General features: G+C 39.7%; 4 non-coding genes across 4 annotated transcripts; all 4 read left to right on the forward strand.

Moving 5' to 3' along the window:
* trnat-agu (transfer RNA threonine (anticodon AGU)) lies at positions 1 to 74 on the forward strand. The gene has a single exon. It is a non-coding gene; the product is annotated as a tRNA-Thr (tRNA).
* A 1,213-nt stretch (positions 75 to 1,287) lies between these two features.
* On the forward strand, positions 1,288 to 1,361 carry trnat-agu (transfer RNA threonine (anticodon AGU)). The gene has a single exon. It is a non-coding gene; the product is annotated as a tRNA-Thr (tRNA).
* Positions 1,362 to 2,566: 1,205 nt separating this feature from the next.
* On the forward strand, positions 2,567 to 2,640 carry trnat-agu (transfer RNA threonine (anticodon AGU)). Its single transcript has one exon. It is a non-coding gene; the product is annotated as a tRNA-Thr (tRNA).
* Positions 2,641 to 3,847: 1,207 nt separating this feature from the next.
* On the forward strand, positions 3,848 to 3,921 carry trnat-agu (transfer RNA threonine (anticodon AGU)). The gene has a single exon. It is a non-coding gene; the product is annotated as a tRNA-Thr (tRNA).
* Positions 3,922 to 4,720: the final 799 nt, after the last annotated feature.

The following is a 4,720-nucleotide window of genomic DNA, read 5'->3' on the forward strand; positions in this document are numbered from 1 at the left end:
GGTGCTGTGGCTTAGTTGGTTAAAGTGCCTGTCTAGTAAACAGGAGATCCTGAGTTCGAATCTCAGCAGTACCTTTTTATTGTTCATATTGGTGGAGAAGGTCAGAGGGGAGGGTTCTCAGGTTTTTTCAACCAATGGGTTTAGAGAATTAGAGATGACGTGAGGAGGATGCAATTGAGATATTCCAATGTCACGGAAAAAGGTCACTTTTCGAATGAGAAAAAACCTACCGACTGTGTAAAGCTCCACTGTTTCTTCAGTTTATTCATTATCGAGACCAAAATGAAAAGAGTTTAGCCAGCTTGTGCAGGTCACTTTCACAGCCTATGTAGGCTTTACAAAGCCAGCTCTTGAAGCCAGCCGTGATTGTATAGTGGTTAGTACTCTGCGTTGTGGTCGCAGCAACCCCGGTTCTGAATCCCGGGTCACGGCACTGCAATGTAATTTTAGAAGTTTTTTTAACGAGTTAAGACTTACTATGCTGTTTCAGACATTTTTAAACTCAATTTTTAAGCTCGAGAGCCAAATGAGAAATGCAGTGTCCTCGATCTCAACATTATGAAGAAATAGTGTATGATTCTGAATGTTTACTCATATCATCTGTGACCCACCTATGACATGTTAATAACCGCTTTGGGTCCCAAATCATAGTTTAAGAATCCATGTCAGAGGTTCTTGAGTTTATTCATCTCGAGACCCAAATGAAAAATGTACTGTCCTCGAATGACCATAATTAAGAAGAAATAGTATGTGATTACAATTGATTACTGATATCTCGCTACCCACGTCTCACCAGTGTTGCCAACTTAGCCACTTTGTCGCTATAAGAAGTATTTAGAAAAAAGACAAGAATCGACAGAAGAAAGTTCAATTTAGTTCTAAACATACTTAGGGTGTTATTTACTCACTTTTTGTCACTCCTGCGACGTTATGCTTTTCTCCTACAGCGTCAATCACAATTACATCCACTTGGCCAATTATGAAAATTATGTGATGACGTCATTTAGCGACTTCTAGCTACTTTTAGGACCACCAATAGCTACTTTCCTTCGTGAGGATTTGGCAACACTACCTCTCACATGCTCAGGCCCACTTTGCGTCCCGAAACGTAGCTTAAGAAACCCTGTTGCTAGACAATTGAAGTTGTCTGTATTGTTTCCAATATCATTAAAATACATCTCTTTTGTGATGCGATTTTGCTACACAGAGATGTGGGTTAAATTAATGAGACTGGTTTGATTCAAATAGGTGTGGGTGTTCACATCTGCGACATATATGACATTTATGGGTGCTGTGGCTTAGTTGGTTAAAGTGCCTGTCTAGTAAACAGGAGATCCTGAGTTCGAATCTCAGCAGTACCTTTTTATTGTTCACATTGGTGGAGAAGGTCAGAGGGGAGGGCACTCAGGTTTTTTCACCAATGGGTTTAGAGAATTAGAGATGACGTGAGGAGGATGCAATTGAGATATTCCAATGTCACGGAAAAAGGGCACTTTTCGAATGAGAAAAAACCTACCGACTGTGTAAAGCTCCACTGTTTCTTCAGTTTATTCATTATCGAGACCAAAATGAAAAGAGTTTAGCCAGCTTGTGCACATCACTTTCACAGCCTATGTAGGCTTTACAAAGCCAGCTCTTGAAGCCAGCCGTGATTGTATAGTGGTTAGTACTCTGCGTTGTGGTCGCAGCAAACCCGGTTCGAATTCGGGTCACGGCACTGCAATGTAATTTTAGAAGTTTTTTTTTAACGAGTTAAGACTTACTATGCTGTTTCAGACATTTTTACAATTTTTAAGCTCGAGAGCCAAATGAGAAATGCAGTGTCCTCGAACGACCAACATTATGAAGAAATAGTGTATGATTCTGAATGTTTACTCATATTAACCCACCTATGACATGTTAATAACCGCTTTGGGTCCCAAATCATAGTTTAAGAATCCATGTCAGAGGTTCTTGAGTTTATTCATCTCGAGACCCAAATGAAAAATGTACTGTCCTCGAATGACCATAATTAAGAAGAAATAAATGTGATTACAATTGATTACTGATATCTCGCTACCCACGTCTCACCAGTGTTGCCAACTTAGCGACTTTGTCACTATACTTAGTAAGTATTTAGAAAAAAGACAAGAATCGACAGAAGAAAGTTCAATTTAGTTCTAAACATACTTAGGGTGTTTTTACTCACTTTTGTCTCTCCCGCGACGTTATTCCTCTCTCCTACAGCGTCAATCACAATTACATCCACTTGGCCAATTATGAAAATTATGTGATGACGTCATTTAGCGACTTCTAGCTACTTTTAGGACCACCAATAGCTACTTTCCTTAGTGAGGATTTGGCAACACTACCTCTCACATGCTCAGGCCCACTTTGCGTCCCGAAACGTAGCTTAAGAAACCCTGTTGCTAGACAATTGAAGTTGTCTGTATTGTTTCCAATATTAGTAAAATACATCTCTTTTGTGATGCGATTTTGCTACACAGAGATGTGGGTTAAATTAATGAGACTGGTTTGATTCAAATAGGTGTGGGTGTTCACATCTGCGACATATATGACATTTATGGGTGCTGTGGCTTAGTTGGTTAAAGTGCCTGTCTAGTAAACAGGAGATCCTGAGTTCGAATCTCAGCAGTACCTTTTTATTGTTCACATTGGTGGAGAAGGTCAGAGGGGAGGGCACTCAGGTTTTTTCACCAATGGGTTTAGAGAATTAGAGATGACGTGAGGAGGATGCAATTGAGATATTCCAATGTCACGGAAAAAGGTCACTTTTCGAATGAGAAAAAACCTACCGACTGTGTAAAGCTCCACTGTTTCTTCAGTTTATTCATTATCGAGACCAAAATGAAAAGAGTTTAGCCAGCTTGTGCACATCACTTTCACAGCCTATGTAGGCTTTACAAAGCCAGCTCTTGAAGCCAGCCGTGATTGTATAGTGGTTAGTACTCTGCGTTGTGGTCGCAGCAAACCCGGTTCGAATTCGGGTCACGGCACTGCAATGTAATTTTAGAAGTTTTTTTTTAACGAGTTAAGACTTACTATGCTGTTTCAGACATTTTTACAATTTTTAAGCTCGAGAGCCAAATGAGAAATGCAGTGTCCTCGAACGACCAACATTATGAAGAAATAGTGTATGATTCTGAATGTTTACTCATATCTCGTGACCCACCTATGACATGTTAATAACCGCTTTGGGTCCCAAATCATAGTTTAAGAATCCATGTCAGAGGTTCTTGAGTTTATTCATCTCGAGACCCAAATGAAAAATGTACTGTCCTCGAATGACCATAATTAAGAAGAAATAGTATGTGATTACAATTGATTACTGATATCTCGCTACCCACGTCTCACCAGTGTTGCCAACTTAGCGACTTTGTCGCTATACTTAGTAGTATTTAGAAAAAAAGACAAGAATCGACAGAAGAAAGTTCAATTTAGTTCTAAACATACTTTAGGGTGTTTTTTACTCACTTTTGTCTCTCCCGCGACGTTATGTACTCTCCTACAGCGTCAATCACAATTACATCCACTTGGCCAATTATGAAAATTATGTGATGACGTCATTTAGCGACTTCTAGCTACTTTTTAGGACCACCAATAGCTACTTTCTTCAGTGATTTGGCAACACTACCTCTCACATGCTCAGGCCCACTTTGCGTCCCGAAACGAGCTTAAGAAACCCTGTTGCTAGACAATTGAAGGTCTGTATTGTTTCCAATATTAGTAAAAGACATCTCTTTTGTGATGCGATTTTGCTACACAGAGATGTGGGTTAAAATTAATGAGACTGGTTTGATTCAAATAGGTGTGCGGTGTTCACATCTGCGACATATTGACATTTATGGGTGCTGTGGCTTAGTTGGTTAAAGTGCCTGTCTAGTAAACAGGAGATCCTGAGTTCGAATCTCAGCAGTACCTTTTATTGTTCACATTGGTGGAGAAGGTCAGAGGAGGGCACTCAGGTTTTTTCACCAATGGGTTTAGAGAATTAGAGATGACGTGAGGAGGATGCAATTGAGATATTCCAATGTCACGGAAAAGGGCACTTTTCGAATGAGAAAAAAAACCTACCGACTGTGTAAAGCTCCACTGTTTCTTCAGTTTATTCATTATCGAGACCAAATGAAAAGAGTTTAGCCAGCTTGTGCACATCACTTTCACAGCCTATGTAGGCTTTACAAAGCCAGCTCTTGAAGCCAGCCGTGATCGATAGTGGTTAGTACTCTGCGTTGTGGTCGCAGCAACCCCGGTTCAATTCGGGTCACGGCACTGCAATGTAATTTTAGAAGTTTTTTTTTAACGAGTTAAGACTTACTATGCTGTTTCAGACATTTTTAAAAATTTTTAAGCTCGAGAGCCAAATGAGAAATGCAGTGTCCCGAACGACCAACATTATGAAGAAATAGTGTATGATTCTGAATGTTTACTCATATCTCGTGACCCACCTATGACATGTTAATAACCGCTTTGGGTCCCAAATCATAGTTTAAGAATCCATGTCAGAGGTTCTGAGTTTATTCATCTCGAGACCCAAATGAAAATGTACTGTCCTCGAATGACCATAATTAAGAAGAAATAGTATGTGATTACAATTGATTGATATCTCGCTACCCACGTCTCACCAGTGTTACAACTTAGCGACTTTGTCGCTATACTTAGTAAGTATTTAGAAAAAAGACAAGAATCGACAGAAGAAAGTTCAATTTAGTTCTAAACA

Source organism: Oncorhynchus keta, chromosome 27 (genome assembly GCF_023373465.1).
Source record: "Oncorhynchus keta strain PuntledgeMale-10-30-2019 chromosome 27, Oket_V2, whole genome shotgun sequence".
Classification (NCBI taxonomy): Eukaryota; Metazoa; Chordata; class Actinopteri; order Salmoniformes; family Salmonidae; genus Oncorhynchus; species Oncorhynchus keta.